The following is a 15677-nucleotide window of genomic DNA, read 5'->3' as shown; positions in this document are numbered from 1 at the left end:
GCTTTGTTTGTCTGTCCAGACAAGCTCGGAGCTAGCTACCCAGCTAGCTGTGAGAAATGATCTAAGACCCAGTGAAAAGAAAGACTCTGGCCAAATCTGAGGAGAGAGTCTGTGATTAGCTCCTTTGTTGGAGGTCTTTTGAGCTTCATTGGCTCCAAAGAAAGGCCGTCTAATGAATCCATCCAAGCTTGGCCCAAACTTTGTATGGACGACAAACTAAGTTATGGTGGTCTCCCTGTGCACCGCCGCACAGTATAATGATACAGAACATTTGCACATATGGTCCCCTGATTTTGGGACTCCACGTAAAGCACTTTCTCATATGCCTGGTTATCCGTCTGCTCCAGGACACCAGGGGGTTTTACCAAGCCAGGGGGACGAGTCTACTGGGCCTGTATGAAAAAATGCTACCCTTTTTTTATTTGTTTTTTCATTCATTACAAATTATACTGGTATAAATTATATTGTGAGTTTGAGAATGTCTTAGGCGCCATTCACACTGAATGTGAGAGAGGATAGTGAAATAAAAAGAAAGTGCAAGGTCTGGACATGCATTTTTTTAACTGCTTTTAACTTGAGTGTTGTGTTTTCAGAATGCAATGTCTTCATGCGTGAGATGCTGTGAGCGCAGTCGTCCAAGATGTTAATTTGGAACATGGTTACATAGAAAAACAATGCAAAAGCAGTGCAGTGGAAATGTCTCTCTTTTGCTTAAATGATAGCAGCACTCAAGATTCATGAACTCTGCAAGTTTGTGTCAAACCTGATGATCATGAGAAGAAGCTTGAAACATGTATTTATTTGATTAGTGTCCCAGAAATGATGCAAATTCTAAAATACATGCATTTTTTTTTTTTTTTTTTTAATTGGACTTTACTTCCTGTTCAATTCCAGGTTTAAATTAGAATTTGACTCAGATTTTTTAAATTATCTCTGATATTTGGAACCTCACTTGTATGTTCAGTGAATCTTTATGCTGTTAACATTTTGGTGGGCACAGAATAAAGAAAGTCATGCAGGTTTGCAATGGCACGAGGGGGAGTAAATGTGGATATGACAACATTTTTGGTGAATTTTGGGTGAACTATTTCTTTGGGGACCAAATAAAAAAAGTTTTCAAGTTGTGCCATCCTTTCTGTGTCTTTAATCAGGTCCCCATTCAACTGTGAGGAGAGATACTTAGTTCACTTAGTTGGCCTGTTCATCAAGATGTCCTCTCTGTAAGGACAAGGGGGTCCAAGACTGGCTGTGGTTTGAATCTTTTTGTTTCCATCAGTCTGGGAATGTCCCGGCAATATTGTCCTTGTCCCACTGCCCAGGGCCCCGTAACTGAGCCCGCCCGAAGATAATGGGCCCACTTTGTTGCCACACAGCAGGCTCGGGCAGTACCTATTCTGCTCCCCAAACTGTCATGCATAACAACTTTATTGTTGACTCAGATGGGAGCTGAAAGCAAAGAATACAGCAAGGGAATGAAAGATGAGGGGGAGTGGGAGAAATCTTTTCTTCAAGCATGAATGAAAAATTGTAAACTGAGCTCAAGATTTACAAATCTAGATTTGAGATATTGTCACATCACTGTGGTCAACTTAGTATAAAACACTGCAGCTCTGTCTAATTGGGCTTTGCTATTCGTTAATATTAATATATTACCTAGTATAAGATAGATAGATAGATAGATAGATAGATAGATAGATAGATAGTTATTATTTTAGCTATTAGTTAATATTTATATATTTGTCATAGTTATTGTACATAACATGGGTACATGTAAAGTAGGTGATATGTCAAGTTCAATTCTAGTTTCAAGTTTAGTGTAGAATGTTGAACCTCCCTGAAAGAGTGTCATGTAGTTGTTTTGTCTTGTTTATTTATGTTTTTTATTTCAGTTTGTTATGTTCTTCCTTTTGATTTTTTGTTTTTTTTTATTTTTATTTATTTATTTATTTATTTATTTTGGGATGAACATCACAGTGTTATACTATTCAGTGGATTTAGAGCCAGAATTAAAAATCCTCACCATGAGGTCATTATCTATGTTGAGGAAGGAGCTGAAAAGACCAGCTTAGACTAGTCTGAATTTCCAACTTAGGTATTTAAACTAGCTGTTTTTAAGCCTGGTAGGTCCAACACACCAGCAACTCCTGTTGAGAACCAGCAGACTCACAATGTACATATTAATCATTTCTGATTTCCAACTTTCTGAAGTAACAAAGAAACACATTCTAGTATGCATTAGTATAGGAAAGGTAAAAGTTAATTGTGTGCAAGAGAGGGAATAGGAACCGAGGGGAGTGGTCTGTCCAGGCTACAGGCTCGAGAGAAGTAGTAGCCAATAGCTGAGAAACTCAACAAAAGCCCGTCTCTATCCATTGTGTTAGTGCTGGATTTCCCACGAGAGGCCCATCTGTTTGAAAAGGGGAGTGTATCAGTTTCTCCTGACATGGATGTTTATTCATTCTGTGGCCAACTGCACCGCTAGCTCAAAAGGATTCACCTTACCGTTTTGATGTGTATGACACACACACACACACACTTTTTGGGGGGAGATAGGTGAAAAAAGAAAAACACTGGCACATGGAGAGACTAGTGTGAGCTTGTGAATAGGCATGTCCGCCCTCACAGTGACAGTGTTTGTGACAGTATCATGGTTGCTTGTCTGGACTTAGCTTTTGGTGTGAAGTGAGCCACCATTTTGTACTGCAGGATTTCAGAATCCTGCTGGAAGTAAACATTCACTGCTGCTATAAGATTAGTTTTGGCATTTCTTTCACTGGTGTTGGACATTTGGGTAACCGGTATTCTAGTAAACGGTCTTTGAGAGACATTAAGAAACAATTTTTCCATTACATCTGTTCATTATTTGTAGCCTAGACATCCACTGGTTTCTAGGGAGGAGACAAGTGGACCATTGAACTACTAAGTTGTTTGTAGTTAGCAGTGTTGCAGCAACAGTTTCAAATTAAGATAAAATTATGATTATACCCTTAGTGATATTCAGTTATTTGTGCGTTAAGTTAAATATGTATGGATTTTGGACTTTCTAATTATGCCAATTTTCTGCATGTAACATTTTAATTGCATTGAATAGCAAAATAGTGTTTTACAAAATATTAAAATAGTGTCAAACCATTTATGATGACAACTTACCAATTTCCTGTAAACTGTTGATTAAAAAAAAAAAAATCCAGTTCATTTATTCAAGATGTTCAATTTATTCAATATTTCCTTGGGAGCAAACCCATGACCTTGAGGTTGCCAGCATCATCTGAGCAACAGGGACTTGAGGGACCTGACAAAAGGCCAAAATCTGCTAGTTATTATTGACAGAAATTCTTCTAATCAGATTTGTCAGACTGCTCTTTTGTCTGCATAGGCCAACAGTTCTTCCTTTAGTAAAGATCATATTCCTTCAAGGGGACTCTCCAATTCAGTGGACTAGTTGTTTTGGGTAAAACATCTTCCAGTTGAGTTTTCGTTGATAGGGGAGAAGGGTAAATGCTTTTCAGGTTATAATAAGTCTCTATTCACTTACAGAATGTGTGAATTATTTTAGACTATTATTAGAACTGAAGCCCCATGACTAAGCGAACATCTCTGTTTGGCTTTGTGTGGCGGGTAAGATACTAACTGGCATTAGGCTATGGAGTTGAAAGGGTCCAGCTTTTATTCAACAATTAACATTATTCAGGAACAGGGCATATATAAAGTATCACTTTATTCACACTCTACATACTCTTGGATCTTATTAGCCGATAAGTCTGGACAGTTCCCATATTTCTTTAGCCGTCCAGGTTCAACAGCTTTAGCCTCTGAGGTAGATAAGTCAAAACAAACTTGGCAAACTGAAACCATCTCATTTCTGGAGCACCATTATCGTCTAAAGTATCTCAACACTCAGCTTCTCCTCTCCCTCTTGACCCTTTGTGAGACAATCGGAACCTGTGCACCCGGTTGCCGTTTTCAGTCTTGCTTTCAATGGCTCCATTGTTGTGTTGTAACAAGATGCCAGAGCTTGTTGTTTGATCCACTCTTCTGAAAAGTTTTTTTTGCCGTCTTCTTTTCTCTTCCTTTTTGTTAACCACTGGATCAGCTGAGAAGGTCAAGGAACATTGTCTTTTGTTGTGCAGTCTCTTCCTGTATCTTCTCCTTTTTTGGGAAAAAAGAAAAAGTGGTTTGGTATGAATTGCATTTAAAACGTTAACTAATTTTTCCACTTGACTAAGTTGTCTTTTCTCTGTCGCTCTTAAATTGGTTGGCCATTATTACCATGCTAGTTTGTTGAAGCCTATCCACATATTTGTCCTGGAGTTGCTTGGTTTCGCAGCAGGTGTGTCTGTCAGCCGACTTCTCAGAGGCAAAATCATGGTCTTTAGCGTGAAAGCATAGAGGCCGCTGTCTCTCAGCCTGAGTGCTAGCAAACTGTCAGAAATCACGTTTTAGCGGCTTGTTCAGGTCACGCTGAGAGAGCAGCCTCTTGTTCCTTACTGTCTCTTTCTTTCTCTCTGTTTCACTATTCTTTTGCTTTCTTTCTTCTACATTTTGCTGCCCACATTTGCCAGCGTACATGAAAATAGTGCATACTTTAATCTATATATGTTGACCTCTTTGTTTTTTGTTTTATTTTATTAGACTTCTACTAGTAAATGGTCATGAATTTATCCATATCAGCTGATTTGTTTGTAGTAAAGCTTTTCATTCTGTTGGTGGTAAACAAGAGCTAGTTTACATCCTTCCTTTAGCAAAGCATTGCTATCAGTAAAAGCATCCACCAGCATAAGGGAAGACAGACATGCAGACACCATCATCACATTATACAAGATCTTATTGTCTGGCCGGCTGCTTTGCCTTGCGTGGCATGATTTGTTGGTAGCCATCTGTGCTCAGCCTCTTTTGAAATGTGAGAAAGAACATTTGCATAAGAATAATTGACACTTCAAATTAGTCCTCCAATCACAAAGGATTATTTTTAGTGTAAGGGTAAGTAGAGGCTCTTCCATTCTGGGGAGAGAAATTATGATAAGAGATGAAGATACTAAGAAATCAAACCTTCAACAATATTTATTGTTATTTTTATTTATTGTTATATTTAATGTTTATTTTGTATTCTATATAATGTTTATTATTATTAAATACTGAATTGTTAAATAATAAATAAATATAAATAATGAATACAAATACATTTCCTTTATTTACATTAAAGAATGCATTATATATAATGTATATAAATAATAATATTAGATGTTGTTTATAAAAATATTGTTTAATAATATAGTAGTATTCCACTTCTGTAATTGATTACAGCCAAGTTGAGTCAGAGTGCTGTAGAGTAATGGTTTAAAACAGATATAAACATCAGAAAGCGTTTGTAGGTCACGTGTGCTGGAGTGTGTGCGTTTCAGTGTATGTTTGTAGACTCTCATACTTGCTTTGTAAGTGGATGTGGTAGTGCATGTGTAATGTTGTAGTGAAGAGAGAGAAAAACTGAACAAGCACACTGTTACATTATTGATAACAGTTAATGAAATGAATCACTTCTGGATGAACTGTACATGTCCCTGGATGCCCAGAAAACACACAGAGATCTATACACACAGGAAATATTTCATGGATAAATATGAACTACCTAATATCTAATTACAGTGTCAAAACGGAGAAGATTTATGAAATTTATAAAAACTGGGAAATATTGCACCACTTTGGTGAATATGTTTTCACACAGTGCTGCTAAATGCATTTATCTAGATTTAGTAGTTTCTGAAAGGCCCTATGACAGGGGTGCCCCTGCTCCATTGGGTTAGCTGTTGGAAGACGGAGTTGGTTCCGCCCGCTCTTAGATGGCCATGAATTCATTTGCACACATATGAAAGGAGAGGAGCCCCTGGCGAAGAGATATTTGTGCTGTCTGGTGTCAGATACCAAGATGGGGGTGTGTTTGTGTGTACATAGATGCTTAGCCTCACCCATCTTGCCTGGTAGAAGAGCACAGGTTTATCCCAGCCTCCATGGCAACACTACGGGATGCCAGGGCCGTACCAAAGCGTGGGTACCCAGGGCAAAGCGTTTGATTCGGCGGAACAAGAAAAGAGAGTGATTATGCGCATTAGTTACATTAAATAGTAGTAGGATAAATATTTCAGGGTTGAATGGAGAAACAGTTGAGTTTGTCCCTATCGTCCTGGACAGGGACAATATTTGTTTAGCATTTTTATATTGCTATGACCTGTTGTCACACATTTATTTATTCTCACATCAACACAAGAAAGCACTGACTTTCACACAACGTGGTGACTCAACTAAACCACGGGCTTCTCCAGGTTATGATACGCCTTCATACACCGAGGCAGATATGTGGAGCGTATATTTTTAACCTGAGCCAAATGTGGTTTTTGCAGAGGGGTTAAAAGGGCGAATGAAAAATTCTGTAAATTATTTATAATAGCTGAAACTCTTTTAGTGTTCCTCTGTAGGGTTGGGAGTGAGACTGTGCACTGGAATGTGCTTTACTTATACATTGTCAGATATGTGGTGAGGAGGTGCTTTTATCTACACCAACAAAAGAGCTGTAGGTGGAGGAAGAAGTAGGTCACGTCATTTACTTGAGGTCAGAAAGGAGCAGAGAGATATTGACGGGTTTAACTAGACATATAGAAGCAGTTCATTCCAACATGACACTAATTATTGTGTTTTTTTCTTCTTGCCTTCTAGTGATGCTTCTGAGGAACTGCGTTGCTCTTTGAAGTGAGGAAGGAAGGTTAGTAGATTGTGTCACATAAAATGAGGGGTCATATCTGAGGTTAAGAAATGGTCACAGAGGGACAAAAACAATTCACCAGTTAAAGCTGGTTAAAAAGTAAAAAAAAGTAAAAATCACTCGTTTGCACTCTATAAAGGTGGAGTAAGTGATTTCTAAATAGTCAGTGTTGACATTTGAAATCACCAAAACAAACACGCCCCACCCCAAAAGGGTCTCACCCTTATTTTGATAGCTCCGCCCCACACATACAGGTGCATCTCAATAAATTAGAATGTCGTGGAAAAGTTCATTTTTTTCAGTAATTCAACTCAAATTGTGAAACTTGTGTATTAAATAAATTCAATGCACACAGACTGAAGTAGTTTAAGTCTTTGGTTCTTTTAATTGTGATGATTTTGGCTAACATTTAACAAAAACCCACCAATTCACTATCTTAACAAATTAGAATATGGTGACATGCTAATCAACTCAAAACACCTGCAAAGGTTTCCTGAGCCTTCAAAATGGTCTCTCAGTTTGATTCACTAGGCTACACAATCATGGGAAAGACTGCTGATCTGACAGTTGTCCAGAAGACAATCATTGACACCCTTCACAAGGAGGGTAAGCCACAAACATTCATTGTTAACAGAAAGTTGAGTGGAAGGAAAAAGGGTGGAAGAAAAAGATGCACAACCAACTGAGAGAACCGCAGCCTTATGAGGATTGTCAAGCAAAATCGATTCAAGAATTTGAGTGAACTTCACAAGGAATGGACTGAGGCTGGGGTCAAGGCATCAAGAGCAACCACACACAGACGTGTCAAGGAATTTGGCAGTGGTGGACGAAGTACACAAATCAAGTACTTGAGTAAAAGTACAGATACGTATAATAAAACAATACTCCAGTAAAAGTAAAAGTACTCCTTTTTCAATTTTACTTGAGTGAAAGTACAAAAGTACTCGATTTTTTATGTATTTAAGTAAAAAAGTACTGATAGATAGATTTATTTTGCAATTTTATATAGGCTGGCTACTTAATTTTATATTAGTACATATTTTTTTTTATAATCCTACTGCTCAAAATACCTGGAATTTTCTCAAAATAACAACTACATGGAGTCAAGATATATTTTTGTTGTTGATATGGACTACGCTGACAAGAGTGATGTAGTAATGTTCACTGTGAAGCTTACACTGCGATGTACCTGAGAGAAAACAGATTTGTGACCCTGGACCACAAAACCAGTCATAAGGGTCAATTTTTTGAAATTGAGATTTAGGCATCATCCGAAAGCTGATTAAATAAGCTTTCCATTGATGTTTTGTTTGTTAGGAAAGGATGATATCTATGGAAAATCTGAGGGTTCAAAAAAAAATCAATCACCACTGAGAAATCATGGAGATTTAAAAAGTTTGTCTAAATGAATTCTTAGGCAATGCATTTACATGATTGTTTGCCATAAAAAAAATAAGTTTTTTTATTTGTTAGGAAATTTAGATCAAAATACCTTCAGAACATCACATGATCTTTACTTAATATCCTATTGGAAAAATTAATCATTTTGACTCATACCAATGTATTTTTGGCTATTTGCTTTATTTTTAAAAAACTCCCAGCGACTTCAGACTGCTTTTGTGCTCCATCAACTTTTTTCACATTCGATTTTCACAGTAAGTAAAAATTTGTTGTTTTGCAGAACATCACAGTTATATATGACATGAGAATAAGGCCTGAAGTTAGGAAGAACATTTTCTCAAACCTTGTCTGTGGTGTAAAAACACTCCTGGCCAAATACATCCCGAGGGCATCACTTCCTACTTTGATAATTACTGTAGTTAACATGTTCTGAACATCACAGCCTTTCTTTTTCCCTATATTATATCTAGGTGATTGAATAAAAATATTTGGACTTTATTTTTAAAAATAACCTCAACTTAGCACCAGCAAGCTTGTTAGCTAGACAGTTAGCATCAGCTACCAATATTTACTTATTTTCAGTATGGTTATGAATAAACATTCATATCTGTCTACTTGGGTGGTTAATTCAAACAATATAAACGTTTATACTGTTGATAAACAATATAAAAACAGACGTCACATAGGGATAAATGCGTAACATTTTAATACAACTGTTAATGTTATGGCAGCGGGAATTTGAACGTGCATTAGTTATTTTATTTAATCTGTGTTATTTTAATGTTTTTTTTTTTTTTTTTGACCTAAGAGGCACAGATGCTGATGTGTTTGCATTCAAGCATTTCAGTGGGCTTAAATAGATCACCCTTTACAGCAGATTTAGTTCACAAACAACTGACAATTCTGACCTAAATATGATTTTCAGTTACAAAAATTAATCTCAAAATTCGACATTAGTAACTTACTTTTAGCAGCATCAGTCACGCGCGCACACAAGATCTCCCGGTTGTGAATTGAGTACACTAGAGAGTCGCACTAAACGGTTCATTTGAATCAGTGAGTTGTAGACTCGAGAACAGCTGCAATCGGATCATTCTAATTCGTGAATGAATCGTTTGGTGCGATTTGCGAACCGATTTTAAAATGTTCATTGAAAAGAATCAGTTCGTTCTTGAATCAGACACCGCTTCTGCGTCTCAGAGCACATGATATATTATAAGGAGTAAACGATATGTTTTATGAAATGTAGTGAAGTAAAAAGTACGATCTTATGCTTTGGAATGTAGTGAAGTAAAAGTAAAAGTTACTTAAAATAAAACTACTCCAGTAAAGTACAGATACTTGAAAAATTAGTAAAGTAAAGCTACTCCGTTACTGTCCACCACTGGAATTTGGCTACAGTTGTCGTATTCCTCTTGTTAAGCCACTACTAAACCACAGACAACGTCAGAGGCATCTTACCTGGGCTAAGGAGAAGAAGAACTGGACTGTTGCCCAGTGGTCCAAAGTCCGCTTTTCAGATGAGAGCAAGTTTTGCATTTTATTTGGAAACCAAGGTCCTAGAGTCTGGAGGAAGGGTGGAGAAGCTCATAGTCCAAGTTGCTTAAAGTCTAGTGTTAGGTTTCCACAGTCTGTGATGATTTGGGGTGCAATGTCATCTGCTGGTGTTGGTCCATTGTGTTTTTTGAAAACCAAAGTCACTGCACCCGTTTACCAAGAAATTTTGGAGCACTTCATGCTTCCTTGTGCTGACCAGCTTTTTGAAGATGCTGATTTCATTTTCCAGCAGGATTTGGCACCTCATACTGCCAAAAGTACCAAAAGTTAGTTAAATGACCATGGTGTTGGTGTGCTTGACTGGCCCACAAACTCACCAGACCTGAAACCCATAGAGAATCTGTGGGGTATTGTCAAGAGGAAAATTAGAAAAAAAAAAAAGACCAAAAAACGCAGAGCTAAAGACCACTGTCGAAGAAACCTGGGCTTATATACCACCTCAGCAGTGACAAAAACTGGTCACCTCCATGCCACGCCGAATTGAGGCAGTAATTAAAGCAAAAGGAGCCCCTACCAAGTATTGAGTACATGTACAGTAAATGAACATACTTTCCAGAAGGCCAACAATTCACTAAAAATCACTTTTTTTATTGGTCTTACGAAGTATTCTAATTTGCTGAGATAGTGAATTGGTGGGTTTTTTGTTAAATGTGAGCCAAAATCATCACAATTAAAATAACCAAAGACCCAAACTACTTCAGTCTGTGTGCACTGAATTTATCTAATACACGAGTTTCACAATTTGAGTTGAATTACTGAAATAAATAAACTTTTCCACAACATTCTAATTTATTGAGATGCACCTGTATGTACTCAACCCAGGCAATGATTATTTCTGTTAAACAAAGCAAAACCAATGTTACACGTGTCTAAACTGGAACCGAGCGGCGCGGTGCAACTAAATTTATTAAGGACGCTTTGTCGCGTCCAGTGTAGTAGACAGAATTTAGCTGTTGCAGCACAGACATGGTGTTACTCACCTACCGAGAAGAAACAAAGTAAGTTCAGCGTCCGATCGCAGGCCTTCCGCTCCTTGAGTTCTCTTCAGTGCTGGAAAGCTGATCCGATATTTATATGGGTCCTACTTCTTGCCTTATTGCCTTAAACCTTCTTCTGTTCCATAGATGTTTTCCTCTTTTGTTTTTTATCCGCCATCCCTATCTTTCTGTCGCTCGGCTCGGCTAATGTCCGTCCTGTGCACTGAACGCTCTCTCCTCCAAATCATGAGTAGACACGCCCCTTACTGCTGATTGGCTACAAGTTTGTTTTGCTACTTGGGTCGAATCAGTTTTTGTTTTTGAAAAAACGCTTACCCCACCTTTGAAACCCTTTGACTAGGGAGCAAAGACATGAAGAACCAAAACTCCTGGCTTGCTGGTCTTTCATCCTTGCCAAGCTGATGTTTCCCAAACTGAGGTTTATGAGTGAACTGCAAGAGCTTTTTGAGGGAAAAACTAATAATTACTTAAATCATAAAAACTTAAAATTAAAATATGCAATAAAAAAAATAAATAAAATACAAAAAAAGATGAAATATTCCATTCTATTCTAACATCAGAGAACTGTATATATATATATATATATATATATATATACTATCATATATATATATATATACGAAGCCCTGTCCTGGACTAAAAAGTTCCCAAAACCAGCCAAAAGACCAGCTTGACCAAGTTGGGAGACCAATAAACCATTTTCGGCTGGTAGACTTTTTTTTTTTTTTTAGAAGTGTATCATCTTTGAGTTCCAAACTGCAAATGTATTTATTACTGTCCCTTTTATCAGTAGTATTTAGTGATTAGGTCAAGTTTTTGAGTATTAAGCATACCCAGACACTTAATTTGATATGTAGGTGATAGTTTTTGAGACCTATAGATGGTGTTTCTCTTTTCATTCAGGACAGCAGTGGGGTTGAATCAAGCAGGAGTGGTTGGCATAGACTGTATTGAGTCGCAGGGTCCAGTTCTGGAAAGAGTGGCTCAAGCACCTCTTTTATTGCTCAGAGAAATAATGTGCGGTCGGTGAAGAATCTGACACAGATAGGCTGATGAATTCTGCAGAGTCAGTACAAGCAAAGTGATGCTGAAAAACACATCTGTGCCGATCTTGGACCACACATCAAAGGCATATGCTTCTCCTGAGGCAGCGTGCTGTATGTAGCACTTTTAATTTATTCCTCTGGGTTGAAGTACTTTTTGTTGTTGTCTTGCTTTTTATATTTAATTATTTACTTTCTGGGACAAGAGATTTAGAATGGAGATGGCTAGATGAGACAAATATAACAAGCAACATGACCGTAAGCAACATCCACAATATACAGCTAACAGTATATGTACTGGCATAAAGGTCCTCTCCTCTCATGCTTGTTATCGCCTTCTAAGGTTTTAAGAAATATAATACTATAATAACCAAAGAGAGTGAAAGCTATAGGGGATAAGTGGAATAGGATAAGTTATTCTCTTGCCCAACAGCAAACAAGAAATAATGAGGGGAGGCAGAAACACAGACCCTCCCAGACCTGTGTTCTTCACAACAAGAAAAAAAAAAACACACTCTTTTCAGGTTATAAGGAGATGTGTAAGCAAAAACCATGTGAGAGGACGGGGAGGAACAAAGCTGAAGACAAGAAAGTGTCGGACACTCCATTATTGTTCTCCTCTTTGTTAGCGAACAGTACATGCAGATTTTTGAGAACTTGGTGATATTTTTTGTCAGTCATGTACTGTACCTTAATAATGGCTTAGACTGGAAGTGATTCACCTGATTCATGTTTCATAATGAGGCACGGTTTAGTTTCCTTTTGTTGAAGAATCGAAGGCCTGTTGAGATGTCGAACTCCTGGTCGGTGGAAGGAGTTGTGGAAAGTGAGAAGTGTCCATTTCATCTAAGATGATGTTTCAGGATGTGAGTCAGATCTCAAAGGCAATGAAATTTAAAGCATCATTTCATCTTTGTGCGTGCATTGTGCTGGTTTGTTTTTATTGCAAAATTTAAAACACAGAAGCGAGGAAAACAATGGCTCCACAATGGCGCCTGAGTGAAGAAAGTGCCTACGATGAGGTTTCATTTGAGAAGAAAGATCTTGAGAGCAGCTGTCAGAGGGCCATCCTGGGTCTATTAGCGCCAAACCATTTCAGAATTCAACTTATGAATGTGCACTTAAAGTCTGACAGGGCAATGGAGACAGTTCATTTTGCTACAATCCTCCATTTTTTATTTCTCATTGATCTGTTCTCCTCAAACTGTACAGTTGGATTAAGTGTGTATCTATATTAAAGAGGTATAATAATACATTGTAAGCCTGCCGACAGACAGCCTGGAATATTGGGAATGTCAGAATCCTTCCTAGTGCTAGACAACTTTTAATAAAACTGGCAAGCTGTGTGGAAAACTTTGTGATGCTTATGAGGACTCTTCCCTTGTGCCTTAGAGAGAGAGCGAGGTTCTTGATAAATGGAATGATCATGGTAGCTTGAGCTGGACTAAATGAGCAGCAAGGGATTTGTAAGGGCTTAATGTCAGAATTAGTGCTTTGTGTCAAATCACTTATAGACCAGAGTGAGGAATAACAAAGCTTTTATTTAAGAAATACTTTTTTGAGAATCACTCTTTGCTCTTTACTCAAAAAGAGCTTGTATTTGCTGGCTAATAATTCTGACTCGAAATTGTGATGAAATGAGCCATAACAAAGTTTGTTTCAAACGCAGCATCAGAAAGCGACATTAACTTAATCTTGGAAACCAAAAAATAAAAAATAAATAAATAATATGTTTATTAAAAAAAATAATTTATTAAAACATTTTCTACATTTACTGTTGTGGCAAAACTAATTGTATATATTGTAAAGTTGAGAATAATTATTAAAGTAATTTTATCATCTGAAATAATCATGTTTATTTTTTTTATTCTGAAAATTAATAATAAATTTAACTGGCCTGGCCTTTCGTGGTGTCAATGAAATAGCATTGAACAAACATAAGAAAGTATAAAAGTACAAGATAACAAGTGCAAAAGTAAAATTTGTTCTGATGACACGACTGCAGAGCAAGACTCCACATATTTTTTTGTAAAGGCGTTAAAACAACTGTGATCCAGAGTGTCGTTTTTACGGATTTGAATGTTTTAAACTCCTCATGTTTAATAATTTTTAATGTAACATTTCTGTGTGTAATGTAGGTCTAAATGACTATCTGTTCTAAAGTGTTCTTCTCTCTGCTGCAGGTTGAGAGAGCTCTCTCTCCAGCACATGCCTCCCTCATTAGTGTCCAGCAGATGAAGACGCAAGGTCACAAACCCAATGAGCTGCCCATTTCATTCAGTTTTCCCGAAATGGAAAGATGACCACTGTGACCTAATGTTGCAGTACGGTCTGACAGCACATTGTACACAACATATAAAGTAGCTTGAATAACCCTTGAACCTTGTGTGGAGTGCATTATTTTTTATGAAATTGCTATAGTGTCCAACTTTTCAACATGCTTGTAGATTTTATTCATTCAATAAATTGTGAATTTTCCTAAAAAAAAAAAAAAAAAAAAAAAAAAGGGAACAGGTCTTGTGATTTATTTGCTGAACTGTGGGTGATGAAATATTTAATATCCTGGGTATTAAAATGATCAGTCTCGGATCCATTGAGAGGGTTGACATGGTTGAATCAGTACCACACTAAGGAACTGCTGCACAGGGAATTATTGCTTCTGTCTGAACATGTCACCTCTACAATATTTCTATGATTATAATGTACAATTATCCTTTCTTTTCGTTTTCTCTGGCTTGTCATTGTTGAAACATTTCACACACACAATATGAAAGAACAATAAAGTCTAGACTCAATGTCATTGCTTGGATTTGATTTATACACTTAAGTATTTCACATGCATAATGCAAAGTAGCTCTCACACTTCACGTTTTGTTCTTCAAACAGTTTAGCCCACATAATGTGACTAAGGTAAAATGAGCAAGACAAATTTCATGTTTTAATGTCCCAGAAAAGCTGGTTGTCTGTTTTCTCTGAATTGCATCAGGAAGTGGTCAAGATGCACGAATAAAGCTACTTTGGTCTGGAAATGAGAGTTCATATATTCTGCTCTTTCTGCATGTGTCACAAAGAGTTGATCACATGGGAGTCTAAAAGAACACCTGAACACAAAGCCAGGCATTGTGTGTCGTTCTGACCTCAGTGTCATGTGACTGTGTCATGGCCAGGTGTTGCATGTATCTGGAGCAGAAAAGATGTTTTGCTCTTAAGACCAAACCAAACAAACTAAAGGAACAGAGAGGAAAGGAAATATGGGATAACATCGAAATAATAAAATGTATTGAGAGTGTGAATTACATGTGTTTACGTGGGATTCGAACATGCTATTAGTATCATTATTTATATTACATTTATTACATTTCATGGAAAGAAACATTAAGATTTAAAATTGGGAAGTATCATGTAATCATGCTCTATTTATAGGTCATTTATCAAATTTGTTACATTGAGCATGATGATCTGAAATGTTCTTGCTTCCATTGAAGCTCAACATGCTCTTTGAATCATGTATGCTGAATATTGAATCATCTGGTTTAACACAATATTGAGTCCATTTTTTTAATCAACTTTTCAACTCTAAAATATTGTAATAAACATTAATTTAACGACTTAAGGTGTAACATAAAACCCTATTGATACTGAAAAACTATGCAGAAACCATTATTTGAACAAATAATGAGCTGTGAGCTGTCACAGAGTTTATGGTTTCTCACTGCAAACTATGACTTGTTTTTTGTTTTGTTTTTTATGTAGCAAAAATGCTACATTTAACAGCATTTTGCTGTAAAATTTTATGAAATGTACGGTTAGATGTATTAAAGTTTTTTTTTTTTTTTTTTTTTTTTTTTTTTTATCTTTACATTGAGGGGACAAAATGTTGGCCCCCATTAGAAAATCTATTTATAAATCATGCTAAAGTTTTTT

At 36.9% G+C, this 15677-nt stretch overlaps 1 long non-coding RNA gene across 3 annotated transcripts in view; it reads left to right on the top strand.

The window, feature by feature from the left end:
* The window catches only part of LOC109074049, a 48242-nt gene extending 33696 nt beyond the window's left edge, over positions 1 to 14546 (top strand). For all 3 annotated transcript variants that reach the window (XR_006160087.1, XR_006160085.1, XR_006160086.1), the window contains 2 exons: positions 6709 to 6754; positions 13937 to 14546. This is a non-coding gene — a long non-coding RNA (uncharacterized LOC109074049). The remainder of the gene's footprint in view (positions 1 to 6708; positions 6755 to 13936) is intronic.
* Positions 14547 to 15677: the final 1131 nt, after the last annotated feature.

The sequence above is a fragment of the Cyprinus carpio genome, chromosome A5 (genome assembly GCF_018340385.1).
Source record: "Cyprinus carpio isolate SPL01 chromosome A5, ASM1834038v1, whole genome shotgun sequence".
Lineage (NCBI taxonomy): Eukaryota > Metazoa > Chordata > Actinopteri > Cypriniformes > Cyprinidae > Cyprinus > Cyprinus carpio.
The sequence above is the reverse complement of the archived record's forward strand: the minus strand, read 5'-3'. Positions and strand labels throughout refer to the sequence as shown.